This window comes from Sapajus apella, unplaced genomic scaffold, assembly GCF_009761245.1.
Source record: "Sapajus apella isolate SASKATOON/1434 unplaced genomic scaffold, GSC_monkey_1.0 scaffold22, whole genome shotgun sequence".
Lineage (NCBI taxonomy): Eukaryota > Metazoa > Chordata > Mammalia > Primates > Cebidae > Sapajus > Sapajus apella.
In genome coordinates, this window is record NW_022436962.1 from 6381479 (window position 1) to 6400533 (window position 19055).

At 48.6% G+C, this 19055-nt stretch overlaps 1 long non-coding RNA gene and 1 pseudogene across 1 annotated transcript; both read right to left on the bottom strand.

Annotated features, from left to right (window-relative positions):
* Positions 1-6148: 6148 nt before the first annotated feature.
* On the bottom strand, positions 6149-12983 carry LOC116558714. Its single transcript, XR_004272135.1, has 2 exons — positions 12333-12983; positions 6149-6539 (listed from the first exon to the last, which is right to left on the bottom strand). It is a non-coding gene; the product is annotated as an uncharacterized LOC116558714 (long non-coding RNA).
* LOC116558712 lies at positions 7663-9740 on the bottom strand (annotated as a pseudogene).
* Positions 12984-19055: the final 6072 nt, after the last annotated feature.

Below are 19055 nucleotides of genomic sequence, written 5' to 3' on the forward strand. Positions count from 1 at the left end.
AAAAAAAAAAAAAAAAGGAAAAAAAAAAAAAAAAGAAATCCAAGCCAAAGTTGTTCGGCCCTGTACCTTTTTCTCTAGCTCCTTCCTCGGTGCCAAATTCCAGCTACAAGCTAGTCGAGATCACCCAAATATAATGTGCTCGTGTTTTCCATATTTTTTTCCAATAACAGTCTCTGCCTTGAACCCTTCCTTGTACCCCAGCTCATTGTCAGTGTCTGGTGCAAGTGCCAGTCCTCCTGGAAAGCTCCCCTCCTCAAGCCTGAGGCTCCCTGTGCCCTCCAGGCACTGAGCACATATCTCACCCACTCCACTGAGCTTTAAGCAGAGGGAAGACAGAAAAAGAGCAGCTTCCTCACTGCAGGTGGGTGTACTAGTGCAGGACACTGAACGCCCAGAAGCAGCAAGATGAGTCACATCACAGAATCCCAGTTCTGAAGGTGGGGATACAGGGTAGAGCTGAGAATAGCACAAGCCTTCATAAGGGAAAAGTTAGGCCCCAAGATCCTGTCTTTCTCTTTATACAGACAGACAACTAATGCATCCAACAGAAAACAAGTTTACACCCTGGAGCAGTCAAATCTAAAACCCTACAGCTCAGGCTGTAGATGAGGAACCAGATTGAAAGCTGGGCAGAACTTACTGAGTCTGCACTACAGAGAAAAAGTAACAGTCAAGGTCTCCTGTCTCATCTATGCGTTGTTCTTGGGGGCCAGAAACAGGATTTCTAACAGGGACCAGGCACTTTGGAGATGCTCTGTCTTCTCTCCTTTAGGCCACTTCCCCTTAGTTTTCAGTCCTGCATCACCAGAATAACAATAACCACCTTCCCCTCCACAGAGCCAGCTGAGCATGGGGACCTGGGTTTTAGGGCAGTTATAAATGGAAGCCAAAGTGACCTGCAGGACATCATCTAGGTTTAGATCTCGTTATGGCCAGGACTAGGCCACAGGACTTGTCTACTGCATCCTCCAGTAACAACATTCGTGAGAGCCAGCCCAGGAAGGGCAATGCTTCATGTTCATCCTCCAAGTAGAATAGAGTTGACCATTGCACAACATGGGTTTGAGAGGCACGGCTCCACTTATATGTGGCTTTTTTCCACAAGTTACATTGAGTGTGCCTGCCTCCCCTTTTACTTCCTCAACCCTCTTCTGCCTCTGCCACCCCTGAAAACAAGAACTCCTCCTCATCCTACTTAATGTAAAGATGAGGATGAAGACCTTTATGATGATCCATTTCCACTTAATGGACAGTAAGTATATTTTCTCTTCCTTACGATTTTTCTCTAGCCTTTTTTGTTATTGTATTTGGGCTCTGGGGTACATGTGCATGTCCTGCATCCTGCAGGTCTGTCGCATAGGTACATACATGCTATGGTGGTTTGCTGTCTCCATCCCTCCCCTCACCCCTCCCATCCCCCTGTCGCCTACATCAGGCATTTCTCCCGTGTTACCCCTCCCCATCCTCCCCGCACCCCCCTCTCCCCTCCACCTAGTCCTGAGTGTTGTTCCCCTCCTTGTACCCAAGTGTTCTCATTGTTCATCACCCGCCTATGAGTAAAAACATGCAGTGTTTGGCTTTCTGTTCTTGTGTCAGTTTGCTGAGAATGATGGTTTCTAGGTTCACCCATGTCTCTACAGAGGACATGAATTCATCATTTTTTATGGCTGCATAGTATTCCGTGGTGTATATGTGCCATTTTTTTTGTCCAGTCTATCATCAATGGGCATTTGGGTTCCAGGTCTTTGCTATCGTAAACAGTGCTGCAATGAACATACGTGTGCATGTGTCTTTATGATACAACAATTTATAATCCTTTCGATACATACCCAGTAATGGGATTGCTGGGTCAAATGGAATTTCTATTTCTAGATCCTTGAGGAATCACCAGTCTTCACAATGGTTGAACTAATTTACACTCCCACCAACAGTGTAAAAGTGATCCTATTTCTCCACATCATCTCCAGCATCTGTTGTCTTGATTTTTTTAATGATCGCCATTCTAACTGCGAGATGGTATCTCAATGTGGTTGTGATTTGCATTTCTCTAATGACCAGTGATGATGAGCAGTTTTTCATGTTTGTTGGCTGCATATTTGTCTTTTGAAAAGCATCTGTTCTTATCCTTCACACACTTTTGAATGTTTTTTTTTCTTGTAAATCTGCTTTAGTTCTTTGTAGATTCTGGATATTAGCCCTTTGTTCCATGGGTAGATTGTGAAAATTTTTTCCCATTCTGTTGGTTGCCGGTTTACTCTGTTTCTTTTGCTGTGCAGAAGCTCTTAAGTTTAATTAGGTCCTATTTGTCTATTTTGGCTTTTGTTGCCATTAGCCTACTTTAAGAATGTAATATATTGGCTGGGCATGGTGGCTCACACCCCTAATCCCAGCACCTTGGGAGGCTGAGGTAGGCAGATCACCTGAGGTCAGGAGTTTTAGACCAGCCTAACCAACATGGAGAAACCCCAACTCTACTAAAAATACAGCTGGGTGTGGTGGCATGTGCCTGCAATCTCAGTTACTCGGGAGGCTGACGCAGGAGAATCACTTGAACCTGAAAGGTGGAGGTTGCAGTGAGCCGAGATCACGCCATTGCACTTCAGCCTGGGCAACAAGAGCGAAACTCCATCACACACACACACAGAGTAATACATTAAAAATGTGTTGACTGTTTATATTATTGGTAAGGCTTTCAGTGAATGGTAAGTTGTTAGTAGCTAAGTTTTGGGGCAGATAAAAGTTATATGTGAATATTTAACCGCACAGGGTCAGCACCCCAACCCCTGCAGTTCAAGGGTCAACTGTGCTTGTGTCTCCAAGAGTCTCTAAGTTTCAGATCACAATCCCAAGATAAGAATTTATCTTCTTCATCCTCACCCTGTCAGAGGTTCCAGTTTGAAAGGAACCCTGGCAAGGCTCTCCCAAGGGACTGGGCCCTATCTGGGGCTTGGAGGTGGGGAGGTAGGAGTTCAGGTCAGGCAAAGGCTGAACAAAAACCCTTCCTGCTTATTTCAAAAGTACAGAGAGAGGGATGGGTCATAGATGAGAACATGATTTACCTTCCATTCTACCTAGGGGCCAGGAGAAGAGGTATAGCAGCTGCTAGGTATCCAAATAAATCATCTAGCTTGCTACCCCCAGCTTTAACTGACTCATTCTATCTGGTATCTAACCACAGAAGTGCTCAGGGTTAGGAGTCAAGCCCTCATTGGATGTTCACCTTCCTGTGGCCTGGGGCATGTGCTAGGGGAGTGGTATCTCTCTACACGATGAACTGAGGAGAACTGCTAATATGTATGAATTCATGTGCCATGTGAGAGGAAGAGGAGGAAAGAAAACATGAGCTCACTGGTTTCTGAAGATACTGGCAGAGGGACTAGAGGCACTTGCCACACATGAACAGACCCAGATCTGTTAATTGGCACTTTCATAGGGCAGGTTTCTCCGATCTCTTTCCCTTCCTTCTGTGCCCTAATTCCACCTCTAACCCCAGTACTAGAGGAACCAGTAGGTTAGGAGTCTCCCAGGTACAGCTTTGGAGAAAGACTCTGGAGTATAACAGAAAAATCAAGGCTGGGCACGGTGGCTCATGCCTGTAATCCCAGCACTTTGGGAGACCAAGGCAGGTGGATCACCTGAGTTCAGGAGTTCAAGACCAGCCCGACCAACATGGAGAAACCCCGTCTTGACTAAAAATACAAAATTAGCTGGTGTGGTGGCGCATGCCTGTAATCCCAACTACTCTGGAGGCAGAGGCAGGAGAATCACCTAAACCCAGGAGGTGGAGGTTGCAGTGAGCCGAGATCATGCCACTGCACTCCAGCCTGGGCTACAGAGTGAGACTCCATCTCAAAAAAAAAAAAAAAAAGAAAAAGAAAAATCAACCGCTATAGCAAGGGAGACTTGTGATGCTTACACAAAAGACAAATGAACAGAGTAGGTTGAGGCCCTTGTCTTTTTGGGACTATGAGGACTAAGAGAAAGGGGAAATAAAGCCAAGCAGAAGACGGTCAGACCTCTCTGCTCAGAAACGCAAATACAGAGGAAGATGGGGAAAAAGGAAGAGGCCCAACACGTGGGGACCAACCAGCACACAGGCCCACAGCCCCTCTGGACCTAAGCACGCAGTTTCACGGCAGGGGCATCCATGACCCTGGGCACTATGCTGCAGGCTCTGGGATTCCATCCTCTCGGTAAATGCCGTCCCAGGGATCAAGCAGGCAAGGCCCACAGATGCTGGGAATCAGTCTCTACGCTAGTAACCAGTTTCCTGAAGCCAAAGCAAGGCCACAGGTAACATTTAGGCAACCTCAAGGCTCACTGGTGCTTGAGAGGGGCAGACACATGCTAGAATTAAGTGTCCAAAACCCAGAGTTGGTAGATCCAGGCCAAGAGTATGGGTGGCCCTCACCTTTCTGGCAGGGGCTGGGTTAGGTTTTGCTCAGTAGCCTTGCCAGGACTCCATGGAGATTCTCTGTGGTTGCAGAGTACATAAGCTTATAACTTCTCCTGGCTGAGGGGACTTTAAGCACATTATTTAAAGGCAGCCTGGCCAGGTGCAGTGGCTCACGCCTGTAATCCCAGCACTTTGGGAGGCCGATGTGGGTGGATCACCTGAGGTCAGGGATTTGAGACCATCCTAGCCAACATAGTGAAACCCCATCTCTACTAAAAATACAAAAATAAGCTGGGTGTGGTGGTGCACCCCTGTAATCACAGCTACTCAGGAGGCTGAGGCAGGAGAATCACTTGAACCCAGAAGGCAGAGGTTGCAAGGAGCCGAGATCGTGCCACTGCATGCCAGCCTGGGAGAGAGAGACTGTCTCAAAAAAATAACAAAATAATAACAAAAGCAGCCTCCTTGAACCTGGACTGTTCTAGAAGGGGCCATCAATTCAGTCCTTGGCTACCGCCAGAACCTTTTACTAATATATTGATCTCTGAAACCACATGCGACCAGATATGGCTATGGCTCTAGAACAATAGTTCCCGATTTCCTCCCTAGGAACTCCGTTGAGAAGAAGACATAAGACTTCTTGCCTACAAGTCTCATAGGCACTTTTAAGATTTACTTCATAGCCAGGTATGAGGTGGTGCCTGTAGTCCACCACATGGGGAGGCCGAGGCAGGAGGATGGCTTGAGCCCAGGAGTCCAAGGCTGTAGCATGCTGTGACCACGTGTGTGACAATAACCATGACACTCCAGCCCGTGCAACACCGTGAGACCCTGTGCCTTAAAGGGAGTTGTTTCACATGTTCATCGTCCCAGGCTGGAGACCACTGGTTTTTTTTTTTTTTTTTTTTTTTTTTGGAATCCAGTTTCTTGGACCTTGCGTTTGTAAAACATCAGGGTAGAGCCCTCAGGTCTAAGATGGCTTCACAGGCAGGCCTGTGAAGGCAACGTGTCCTGCCCTCTGTTGGCCATCAGGCAGGAGGAGAGTGAGAAGTGCTTGATTCCTTGCGGCATTAAAGTCCAGCAGTTTCTGTCCCAGAATACTGGGGGCAGATAAACCCTTGGCTTTCATCAAAACCTCTAGAAGCCTTACTCTTCCATGGGGTGGGCTGGCAACAAGGGGGCACAAATAGGGAACCCTGTGAAGTCGAAGTTCTACAGCCTGGGTGCTGAGCTGGCAAAGAGCTGTCGGGTGGGCTGCTCACACGGGAGAAAAGCAGTGCCAGTCCTCCACTCGACACGCCCTGGCTGGAGGCCCTAGCAGCAGAGGCCACCTTGCCCTTTCACTTAGAAAGACACCAAAGGGGCCGGGCGCGGTGGCTCATGCCTGTAATCCCAGCACTCTGGGAGGCTGAGACAGGCAGATCATGAGGTCAGGAGATCAAGGAGGAGGCCATCCTGGCCATGGTGAAACCCCGTCTCTACTAAAATACAAAAAAAAAAAAAAAAAAAAAAAAAAAGAAATTAGCTGGGCGTGGTGGCACGTGCCTGTAGTCCCAGCTACTCAGGAGACTGAGGCCGGGGAATCGCTTGAACCCGGGAGACAGAGGCTGCAATGAACTGAGATCGTGCCACTGCACTCCAGCCTGATGAAAGAGCAAAACTCCAGCTAAAGAAAAAAAAAAAAGACGTCAAAGGAAGCTGGGAATCTTAAAGATGGCCCACTGCCTGGGCAGAATTCCACACAGCTCCAGATCACTTGCAACATCAACTGTATTAGCAGGGGTTCAGGAAACAGCGGAATGAGATACACACACAACTGAGGTACGAGAGAACAGGCGTTACAGGTGCCGGGACCCCGAGAACTCCTCATGCTCATCCTTGCCAGCCAAAGGCTGTGCCTACTTCATAATCCTTCTCCAGGGCAGCCAAGTCCTCATGCCTCAGACAGCTCCCTTTCCTCCATGCCCTTGCCCTCATACCAATGCATAAATGCCCGATTGGCATACTTCAGGTCAAACTTGTGGTCCAGGCGGGCCCAGGCCTCAGTGATGGCTGTGGTACTGCTCAGCATGCAGACCTCCTGCCAAACCTTGGCTAAGGCACCCCTGGGTACCACTATAGGGGCCTGGTAGTTGATGCCAACCTAAGAAGAAACAAAGAAGTGTAAGTGCCTGGTTCTATGTTTCCCAGAAGGTCTGTACGGGGATCCCCATAACTGGGGAAGGGGCATTTATCAACTTATAAGAAACAAAGATGGAGGAAGATGATCACCACAGGGAAACAAGTCTAGAATGAGGGAGCTTCTGCAAGACAAGTGACTTCAAAGTCACAGTCAAGGGAATGGGTGGACTCTTACGTGGAGACAAAGCAGCATAATGCCTGCTCCTCAGTTAGATCATGACTGAAAAACTGACTATAAAAAACCTTTGTGGGCAGGGTGCAGTGACTGACACCTGTAATCACAGCACTTTGGGAGGCCCAGGCAGGCAGATCACTTCGAGGTCAGGGGTTTGAGACCAGCCTAGCCAACATGGCGATACCCCATCTCTACTAAAAATACCAAAAATTAGCAGGGTATGGTGGCACACACCTGTAATCCCAGCTACTCGGGAGGCTGAGATAAGACCATTGTTCGAATCCTGGAGGCGGAGGTTGCAGTGAGCTGAGATCCCACCACTGCATTCCACTCTGGTGACAGAGCAAGACTCCATCTCCCCCTGCCCCCAAAGAGGAGTGAGTTTAAATAAGGTCAGTAAAGCAAAAATAAGGGAAACAGACCTAGATGTTAAATCCAGGTAGTGGCTATATGGGTGTTAAACGAACTGGTATCCCTCCTTTCCTGTAGTTAAGAAAACAGTTTAAAAAATGTTAAACTTCGGGAAGATCTCCAATTAGAGCTAAATTTAACCTGCTTTAAACGCTAATCTACCAGAATATGTAGTTTTATTTTTTAAGAAACAGAGTCTCACTCTGTTGCTGAGGCTGGAGTGTGGGGTGCAATCATAGCTCACTGCAGCCTCAACCCCCTGGACTCAGATAATCCTCCCACCTCAGCCTTCCGAGTAGCTAGAACTGTAAGCACACGCCAGCATGACTGGCTAATTTTTTTTTTTATATTTTGTACAGATGGAGTCTCACATTGCCCAGGCTGGTCTCAAACTCCTGGGCTCAATCCATCCTCCCACCTCTGCCTCCCAAAGTGGTAGGATTACAGGCCTGAATCACTGCGCCCAGCCCAGAATATATAATACATTTTAGTGGTTCTCATTCTCAAAAAAAAAAAAAAAAAAAAAAAAAAAAGTCAATTTCCCATTAGTGCCTGTAGGGACAGCAAGCTGACCATGTCCTAAAGGCAGCCTATTCCTCCTCTAAGTAGCTAAAGATCTTCCTGTACTATCCCTGCCTCTCCTTCCGTTGTGGTCATATTCACAGCAGTGCCACGGGGCAGGAAAGCTATATATGTTTTCTAATGCCACAGCTGCCATCTTTAATCTATCTGGAATCTTATTCCAGAACAAAACTCATAAAACAAACTAGGTCATATGCCCAGTACCCTGAGAAGGTGAACTGATAACAGGGTGGGGCATAAATGAGTGCTTCTTCCTCATTACTGCAAAAGGAAGAGAATGCATTCACAGATGCAGAACACAAGAATCCTTCTGACCTTCTGATCTGCACTTTCCCCATCATCTGATAATGGGCCTCTCTGGCTTCTAAAAGACTTCCCTTCTGAGCAGGAGCCATAGCACGGGGCTATGTCCCTAGCACAAGTGATGAGAAGGCCATTCTCCGCATGTGACTGGCAGCTCTGGGAATGCCTATTTATCAGGCTAAGTAAAATGAAACGGATGCTCTTCCTTTCATCAAGGCAGTCTTTCAAGTAGAATCCACCCTTGCTTACAGTCCAAAGGCCTGGCTTCTAGACCAGCTGAAATCTATCTAGTTAAAGACATCCTCTAGCAGGGCACAGTGGCTCACGACTATAATCCCCACAATTTGGGAGGCCATGGTGGGTGGATCACCCAAGCCCAGGAGTTTGAGACCAGCCTGGGCAACATGGTGAAGCCCCACCTCTACAAAAACTATAAAGTTAGCAGGATACGGTGGCACAAACCTGTGGTCCCAGCTACTGAGGAGGCTGAGGTGGGAGGACGGCTTAAGCCTAGGAGGTCGAGGCTGCAGTGAACCAAGATTACGCCAGTGTGCTCCAGCCTGGGTGACAGAGTAAGATCCTCTGCATCTGTTCCTCACACCTGCTCTGCAGAAAGCTCCTTCTCACCAGGAACACAGGCCATGTGCTAACTGCCCTTTACCCCACTTGCCTTGAAACCTGTGGGACACCAGTCCACAAACTGGATATTGCACTTGGTTTTAATGGTGGTGATGCCGGCATTCACATCCTTGGGGACCACCTCTCCACAGCAGAGCATGTGGCAGGCCACACATGTGGCGAGAGTCACACTTGACCATCTGATTGCAGGGTCCAAAGTAGGCACTGGTGATCTCTGCCACCGACAGCCACTCATGGTTGACCTTCTCAGCTGAGATACTGGGCGAGCAGGTCACCAGGGGAAAGTGGATGCAAGGGTAGGGCAGCAGATGGGTCTGGAACTCTGTAAGGTCCACGTTGAGGGCACCGTCAAAATGCAAGGAAGCAGTGATGGAGGACACAATCTGGCTGATGTGCCGGTTGAGGTTGGCACAGGTAGGGCACTTGAGGTCCAGGTTGCGGCAGCACATATCAGAAATGGCTTCATTGTCTACCATGAAGGCAATCTGAGTGCCCCAGGGCGGCGTGGGTGGTCAAGATGGAGTTATAGGGTCTACAACTGCCGTGGACACTTGAGGGACTGGGTAAATGGCAAACTCCAACTTAAGCTTCTTGCCACAGTCAACAGGAAGCTGCTCCATCAGCAGGGAGGTAAAGCCTGAGCCAGTGCCACCCCCAAAGCTATGGAAGATCAGGAAGCCCTGAAGCCCCTAGTCATCTGTCTGCAGTAGGAGATAACACCGTTAAGGATGCAGATGGCAGGTCACCTGCCCCCACCCTCTTTTCCTGAGGAAACTTCTGTGTTGAAAGCTACTGTTACCCAACTACACTTGCATTCACTTTTGTATTTTAGAAAGACTTTGTAGTTTATAGTTAAGTGTGTGCATCTTATTGGACATATGGTGAATGATTTGACATGCATAGACACCTATATAACCAAACCAACAGAGATACAGAAATTCTCATCACCCTCAGAAAGTTCCTTCATGTCCTTTTGCTTCACCTCCATAGAGGGGAAAAAAGATCACCTGTCCAGGTGGGGTGGACCTCATCTGTCCAAAGTGCTGGGATGGCAACACCGCATCTCTACAAAAAAACACAAAAATTATCTGGGTGTGGTACACACCTGTAGTCCCAGCTATTCAGGAGGCTGAGGTGGGAGGATTGCTGGAGCCCAGAAGGCGGAGTTTGCAGTGAGCTGTGGCTGCACCACTGGTGACACTCCAGCCTAGGCAACGGAGCGACTCTCTCTCAAAGAAAAAAAAAAAGCAAAGATTATCTACAAGAGGCTTGGAGTTCCTGGGAAAAAGATGACCTGGAAAGGCAGTGCTGTGTCTATGCAATGGTAGGGATGAGACAGGATATAAGATTTGCAGTCAGAGAGCCAGGCCCTCTCAGTTATGTTGCTCTGCCGTCTAGTTACAGCGGAGTGGGAGTGGTGGTGGCAACCTATTGAACATACATGCAAAGGTGGTTTCAATTAAAAAAAAAAGGAAAAGAAAAGAACATACAGATTACCAGGTGTCACCTCAGACTGGAACATAGGAACCCACAGCTTTAACAAGTACCCCAGGTGATTCTGGTACAGGTGTTTCTTGGGTAAGAAAAGCATCAGTCTATACCAGACACATGGGTAGTGACCGTATAAGAGAATTCTAGCCCTAGGAGGCATTTTCTTTTCATTCTTGAGGAAGGGAGCACAGACTCCCACTCCTCAGGTCCCTTCGAAGTCCTCAGTGTCTACTGAGCAGCAGAGAGGATGTCCAGACAATCCTTTACGGCAACAGGGCCAAAGTCCTGGCTCACAGGTAGCCTCACTCGTGGTTCTCAGTGCCTCAAACAGGGGATGGGTCAAATGGAGAAATGGCTGAGCACTAGGCAGGAGCCCCTCCTACCTGGACAGATCTGCTTAGTAGTCTAAGAACCACAAGCTGAGCTGCTGCAGAGATAGACCAAAGGTCAAAGGCATGGATCAGACAGACCTGGCAAAGTGAGGAACCACCAGGACAGAAGCTTGAGTCCACAAACTCAAGGCAGAGCAAGTTATTCAGGCTTCCAACCCTAGACCCGCACCCAGGTCGGAAAACACACATCCCCCTAGGGGAAGCTGAGCGGACTGACAGGCCGGAGGAATGATGTCAGGTACCAGCACAGGCTGTGGCTGCCTCTCAGCCAGGGAGAAGGCTAAGGATGCAATGACCTCCTGTTAGGTACCCAAGGCCTGCTCACCAGTCTTCGGATTCACTCTAGCACCAAATTGATGATCTCCATTCCCTGCAGCGTATTGGTCACAGGTATAGTTGTTGGCAGCATCTTCCATACCAGACATCAGCTGCTGAGGGTGGAAGGGCTGCCTATAAATGCCAGTCCTTGAGCTGGGTGCAGTGGCTTATGCCTGTAATCCCAGCACTTTGGGAGGCAGAGGTGGGCGGATCACCTGAGGTCAGGAGTTCCAGACCAGTCTGGTCAACCTGGTGAAGGAAGTAAGGAAACCCTGTCTCTACTAAAAATACAAAAAAAAATAGCTGGTCATGGTGGCAGGTGCCTGTAACCCCAGCTACTTGGGAGGCTGAGGCAGGAGAATCACTTGAACCTGGGAGGCGGAGGTTGCAGTGAGCTGAGATCACGCCATTGGACTCCAGCCTGGGCAACAGAGCAAACCTCCGTCTCAAAAAAAAAAAAAAAAAAAAAAAAAAAAAAAAAAAAAAAAAAAAAAAGAAAAGTCAGTTCTTACCACATCTTGAGGGTGAGAACGAACAAAGTAAAAACAAGCTGGTCTCATTCCCCAAGGGAACACCAGACACCAGAACCTTTGCTGCTAAGCCTCTCCAAACTGCTCAACAGAGTGATGACACACAGCATCCCAGAGGCCCACTTCTAAGGCTGGGTCCTGCCTGGGCCTGGGATGGGGAGAGCAGGCGGTATCTTTGGTGGCCCCTTCCCTCTGATCACAGCCATTTCATTTTGCTGGGTGAGGAATCAGAATGGTGTTTACGGGAATCTCACTTCACTTTCGAATGGGGTAAGAATACAGACTAATGTAAATTTTCACCAAAGAATGAGAAAAAGAGAATACAGACTAATGAAGAAACCCAGTCCAGCGTTTAACATCTAAAATAACAGCTTTTAAAAGTGGGGGAGGGGTAGGATTGTCAAGACTGGGAAGCTGAGGAGATCCAGCTGCAGAAGGGAGGAAGCAGGAAAGCCTCCGGAAGCCAGCAACAGCCGGTTCACACAGGCCCACATCCCACGAGGGGCCTATTTCAGTTAAGGCCAAGCAGAGGGCCATTATGAATGTTCTCGGCTCCCTGTTTCTTAGGCAATGGGCCACCCTCAAGAGCCTGAGGGCAGGGAAAAGCTAGTTTTAAATATCTGCTTTTACATCCACTCCTTTCTGCAGTCTGCGTTCTCAGCCTGATCACTGACTTCTATCTGGCAGTCTCCAGGCAGAGCTGTGGGAATGATCTTCCTCTCAATACAGAAGCCCCCAGGATCCCTTCCGAAGACAGAGTCTAGACAAAAGCAATAGACTTCAGACATCAGTGTTCATGGGAGGGGACGGCTTTCATCTCAAGTATTTTCCCCTTAAGCAGAGCTCTTGTCTGACATTGTCGCTAGCAAAAACTATGGCCTGGGGGAGAGGGCCCTACTCCTCCATCCACTCACCTATGACAGCAGGCTCCAGGTCCACAAAGACAGCCTGGGACACATGTCTGCCAGCCTGGGTCTCCCTGAGGGTGTTGAAGGAGTTATCACTACTCCCCAGGGCCTTGTGGCTGGGCATGGTACCCTGGGCTCGATGTTGTGCTCCGGGCAGTAAAGCTCCCAGCAGCCATTGCCCATCTGCACTCCCACCCGGCCCACGTGGATGGAGATGCACTCACACTATGAGGGTGAGCAGAGGAACATGCCCTGAGTGATGTGGAGTAAAAGATGGGGGCTTGAAAAGCCTTCCCTGGGAGCACCCTTGTCTTTCCTAAGGGCTGAAGCTTAGTGTTACCTAGTCCAAAGTTCTGAAGCCTGACCGGGCAAGGTGGCTCACACCTGTAATCCCAGCACTTTAAAAGGCCAAGGCAGGCAGATCACCTGAAGTCAGGAGTTCAAGACTAACCTGGCCAACATGTGAAACCCTGTCTCTACTAAAAATACAAAATTAGGCTAATTTTCATGTTCAGGGAATCTCACTTCACTTTTGAATGGGGTAAGAATGCAGACTAATGTAAATTTTCACCAAGGAATGAGATCACAGGTGGGCGCCTGTAATCTCAGCTACTCGGCAGGCTGAGGCAGGAGAATCACTTGAACCCATGAGTTGGAGATTGCAGTAAGCTGATCTCCAGCCTAGGAGACAGAGCAAGACTGTCTCAAAAAAAAAAAAAAAAAAAAAAAAAACCCAAAGCCCGGAAGACTTGGTTCTCTTTCAGCCCCTCCCATACTTTAAGCCAAACCACCTCCAGGCCCTCATTTTCCTTCATTCACGCAGTGCTTAAGATGGTGGTTATATAAGCCTAGGTCTCTGGGGCAGGAACTAGAGAAAGCCAAATCCCACTGCACAGTGCCCTCTGCTGTTTGGGTGGCTTGGGAAAGTTCAGAGTCTGTATTCCGAGACAGGCCCACCAAGAGCTTCTAGACTCAAGCACTGGGGCCTAGAAGGAGGTCTCCCATGTGCAGTGACTGTCACCCCCACAACCCGAAAGGGCAGAAGACGAAGTTCAAACCTGTGGATCAACTGAGGAAGCAGCCTTGGAGTTAGAGCTAGCCTTCTGAAAGTTCACCCACAAACTCCCCTTTTGGGGGGACAGGCACCTACCCTAGCACCTGTCCCTGCCAACTGCAGTACCAATCAAGTACCCCTTAATTAAGCATCACAGTGGAGTCCAGAAGACCCACCCCACCTTTCGACTCTGTTCCCTCAGGTAGCTTCTATGGTGGAGAAACCCTCCCTCCCATCTTCTGGTCCTTCACCCCAACCCACATTCTAGAGGATCAATTTAAAAGGGCGGAGCACCTCCAAAATGTAGAAGGGATCTTCTAGGGTGACGGTAGGTAACAGTTTAACAGTCTTAGGATCTACCCTCCAAGACAGCCTCAGAGCCTTTAAGGGGGCTCAGAGCAGAGACGGGGATCAAGAGGTTTTTTTAGGGGACACAGGGACTTCTGTGTACGCACCCCAAGTACTCCATTTTAACGGAGAGACCTGAAGTCCTTGGGGTCCACACAGGAGAGAAGTGGAGTCAAGAACATTCAAGACCCCAAGAGCTTACAGGAGTCCCTAGTCAAGTATGGGACCAAAGGGCGAGGACCTCTACCTCTGGCCCAAGACGAAGGCATTCAGGGAAACAGGTTCTGAACTGGAGAAACCTGTTAGAGCGTCCCAATCATCCCGGGCCCTGCCTCCTGCGTGGGAGTGTGATCTCAGAGGGAGGCGGGGACCGCAGCTGCAGGCGGGCATGTCTTTGTCCAGGACCGTCTCGGGAGAACTAAGGGCGGCTCCTAGATCCCCTCCAGGCTCCAGAGCGCGCTCCGCCGCAGAACCGACTCTGCTGCCCGAACTTGGCGCGCAGCGCACAAGCGACTCCATCGCGTTCTCGCCCCGCGCTTTACCTCTCCAGCCTGCCCAGTTCCGCAGCGCCCCTGGAGCGCTCAGAACCTTTCTAGCTCGCACGGTCTTCCGCAGGGGGAAGTAGGGTAGAAAAGTGGTGCCGGGACTCCTCGGGCGTCCCCGGGCTTTCTGCAGAGCCCACCCTCGCCCTGAACGCCCAAACACCCCTGGCATCCCCGCGCAGCCCACCCCACACCCTGGGTTGCCGGGGCGTCCTTCCTTTTTGCGCTGCAGGCGCTTCCCACCAAACCCCCGGGGGCCCCGGCATCCTCCCTATCGTGCGACACCCTCCCCTGCACAGCGTCCCTCACCATGGCCGACCCGGTAGTTTAGGTTGGTGGAGGGTCGCTGACTACAGACGCGCTGCAAATCTCCAGCTACACCACGAATCCCAGGGAGCGGGCGCTAGTGGGGCCTTATATACTCCGGCGGGCCGCGGGGGGACGTCCCCCGCACGCCTCCCACTGGGCCAGGCCCCTACCGAGGCCCGCCCCCCTCTCCGCTATTGGCCGGCCGCTCACGAAACATCCCCGCCGCGGCCGGTCATTGGGCAGTTTGTACAGCCAGAGGGACGCAGGGGGGTCCGCGTCCTCCAGGCCGGCTGGATCCTCTTCCCCGAGAGTGTGGGATCTAAGAGGTGGTATCTTTGCCGAAGCACCTTAGTTCCGTTTTAATTTTAGGACTGTACACCAGTGACACCGCGGACCTGATCCGAAAAGTGTGTCAGCCTTGGAGGAGAGTGCGGACTTAAGTTTAGTAACCATTAGAGAAGGAAAGTTGCTGTTATGAGAAGCGACAGCTGGGAGCTTCCAGAGCGGGACAAAATGCAGCTGGGGTGGGTAGGATGGGCAGACAGGTGTGGGAAAGGCTAGTGCAGGCGCCGGTAATTGATGTTTACTTCTCTTTTGACCGGAGCAGCTGCTCAGGTTCAGGTGACTCAGATTCCTGCTAGAGCCCGGGCTGGCCAAAGCAGACTGAGTGGGGGCTGTGGGGTGGAGTTGGAAAGGAAGCGTGGGGCCTTCAATGCTAGGCTGGAGGGTTTGTATATCATTTCCTCGGCATATAATTTCAAACCACCGAGGGGTTTTGAGCAGAGGAGTGATGTGATCACTGCAGCATTCTGAGCAGTACTTAGATGTTACCTGTGCATTATTTTTTTCCGGTGGTGGTTTCATATTGCTCCATGCTAAAGAGCATTCACATACTTTTCCCTCTTTCCAAACTTCTCCTTAGCTGAGATGTTTTACTTGGAAATACCTAAGTGTAACAAATTAGCCTCTTTCCTTTTGGGAGGGTTAATTGGTGTTTGGTTTATGAAATGATTGACCACCCCACCCAGTGATTACCCTTAGTATTTGTGAAGCACATTCCAGAGGAACCCAAAGCATCGCCGTCTCCTATTCATCCTCACTTGCAGTGGACGGGTGCACCCAGTTTGTGTGTAGAATCAGGCTTGGAGGCTTGAATTGCCTGAGGAAAATCTGCAGCTGATATGACTTTCTGCTGCTAGAGCTCACGAAGACTCTGTCACTGCATCACTGACCAGTGTGACATCAGACCAGCTGTCCCCTGGATACCTGCACCCATTTTTAAACAAGACTCTAACCATGTCATTCAAAACTGTCCTGTAATGTTTTGAAATGAAATGCTTGTTCAGGTGACTCAAGAAGATTTAAGTCCAGGGTGCAGAGGTTAACTTTAGAGTCTGAAAAGTATTCTTTGGTCTCAATCCTTGTTAATGGGCTTTATGAGGCTGCCAGATCTAAAGTGGATGCCTCTGGTTAGGAGATAGGGTGAGAGAATGTGGGCAAACATCCACATAAGTGCTTTGAAACCTCGTGTATATAAAAAGCAAAACACCACAACTCAAATGTTACAATTGAGTTGTTGTTGCCTTTGACTGAAGGCAGGCATATCAGTGACTAAAATTAAGCTACCTAGTAATAAACTCAAAAAATCATAAACTCAACACTCTTCATCTCTTGCTTGCCCCACCTTAGGAAGCACTCATTCCACCTGCCGTAGACTCAGCCAGTTAAAAATGTCTTTCCATTCCTGAGCTGACTTTAACCCAGGGATTATAAATACATTTGAAACAGTGACATCTTCAGTGTTATTTACGGAAATTACACAATCCTCCACCCCTGCCATTGGCAGTATACTTCTTTACATCAAACTGATTAAAACTAATCCTCTTATAAGACATTTGGATTTATTTCTATTATCCAGACTGTCTCCTAGCTTGGAGTTTTATTTCTAACTTTTCCTCCCCCTCCTCTATATCACCCTCCCTAACACCTCTGCCATTACAGGAATTTAAAATCTTCCAAAATTCAGAGTGTCTCATCGTTGCTGGAAAAAGGGGTCCAATCCAGACCCCAAGAGAGGGTTCTTGGATCTCACGCAGGAAGAAATTCAAGGTGAGTCACAGAGAGCACAGTAAGAGGTAGCTTATTGAAAGCTACTCAGTTACATAGTAAGGCGTTCTCAGAAAGCAAGAGGAGGAACACGCCATCATTGTTTTAAACTCTTCTGGCCAGGCACAGCGTCTCAGTCCTGTAATCCCAGCACTTTGGGAGGCTCAGGTGGGCGGATCACCTGAGGTCAGGAGTTTGAGACCAGTCTGGCCAACATGGTGAAACTCTGCCTCTACTAAAAATACAAAAAATTAGCCAGGCGTGGTGGCACGCATCTGTAATCCCAGCTACTCAGGAGGCTGAGGCAGGAAAATCACTTTAACCTGGGAGGTGGAGGTTGCAGTGAGTCGAGAACGCACCATTGCACTCCAGCCTGGGTGACAGAGCAAGACTCCATCTCAAAAAAATAAATTAATTAATTAAATAAAATAAACTCTTCTTATGTAGGGATCTTACCTATGTTAAAGCTAAGTTATGTCTACATGCTAGTGGGCTGACAACATGACAATTTAGGAATCTGTTGATTGAAAGACAGTTATCCTTGGCATTTGAGTGTATAAGTACCTCAAAGCATGATTATAACTCTCTTAAAAGCATATATTGTTACTCAATATCAGTACATCTGGACATTCTGCTGTCATAGGAGTTTGTTCTCACAGGCATTACTAAACTGCTTCCTTAGCCAAACATCTTATGGCCATGAGTGGTGACTGGCAAGGAATGTGCCTTGCTAGTTGTTTTTTTTTTTTCTCCTTCTCCTCCTCCCCCTCCTCCTCCTCCCCCTCCTCCTCCTCCCCCTCCTCCTCCTCCTGCTCCTCCTCGCCTTGCTAGTTTTTTAAGATGGAGTTGATTTTTAAAATGGTATCACCCTGGTTCTCCTATGCTCCTGTTTTCCTAACATAATCCTCAATTTATAAGAGATCACTTAATCTTTTTTTTTTTTAAAGACAGGGTTTCACCATGTTGGTCAGGCTGGTCTTGAACTACCGACCTCAGGTGATCCTCCCACCTTGGCCTCCAAAGTGCTTGGATTACAGGCGTGAGCCACTATGCCCGGCTGTAGAGATCACTTAATCTTAAGTGGAGATGAGGTACAATGGTCATTCTTCTGTAATTTCTACTTGTGGATTTTATGGGCATAATATTGGAGAAGTAAAAATTCTCTGGATGCCCCATCTATGGGGCCCAAAGGCAGAATGTCTTTATTTCCTGGGTCAGAAGATGGGATGGGCTGGAAGCCTTGTGCCAGCATCACGTAGAATTGTAATCTAGAAGATACAAACTTCACTAGGAGTTAAACAAGTCAGCGCCTACGATTGGTGATAACAAGATAGCTACCAAAGGTCCTAAGAAGGGCAAAAAACAAGTGAGATTCAGGAGGGAGCATTTTTTTGAGATGAAGTCTTGCTCTGTCACCCAGGCTGGAGTACAATGGCGCAATCTCGACTCCATCTCCCAGGTTCAAGTGATTCTCCTGACTCAGCCTCCTGAGTAGCTGGGATTACAGGCACTCACTACCACACCCAGCTACTTTTTGTATTTTTAGTAGAGACAGGGTTTCACCATGTTGGCCAAGACGGTCTCTATCTCCTGATGTTGTGATACGCCCACCTCAGCCTCCCAAAGTGCTGAGGCATGAGCCACAGCGCCCAGTGGGTTTTTTTGATTTTTAGTTTATATTCCTCCTTTTTTGTCAAGATATGTCAGAGGCAGTATTAAAAAACAAATCAGGCAGGGCGCAGTGGCTCACACCTGTAATCCCAGCACTTTAGGAGGCTGAGGAGGGCGGATCATCTGAGTTTAAGAGTTTGAAACCAGCCTGACCAACATGATGAAACCCTGTCTCTACTAAAAATACAAAATTAGCCGGGCATGGTGGCATATGCCTGTAATCCCAGCTACTAGGGAGGCTGAGGAAAGAGAATCACTTGAACCTGGGAGGTGGAGGTTGCAGTGAGCCGAGATCACACCATTGCACTCCAGCCTGGGCGACAAGAGGGAAACCTCATCTCAAAACAAACAAACAAATTAAAAAACAAAAACAGACCAAAACAAAAAAATAAAACCCCTTGTTCTCCCCTAAATATGTACTATCTAGATGCTTAGAAAAAAAAATAAAACCCCAAGATTTTACATTTTATCAAGATAATTCCTATGCTATGTTTATTAGGATTTTGGTTGATAAAAACACTGAGATTTAAAAGGGTTAAGGCTTTATTTATTTAGAGATGGAGTCTCTCACTCTGTCGCCTAGGCTGGAGTGCAGTGGCACTATCTCTGCTCACTGCAACCTCTGCTTCCCGGGTTCAAGTGATTCTCCTGCCTCAGCCTCCTGAGTAGCTGGGATGACAGGCACGCGCCACCATGCCT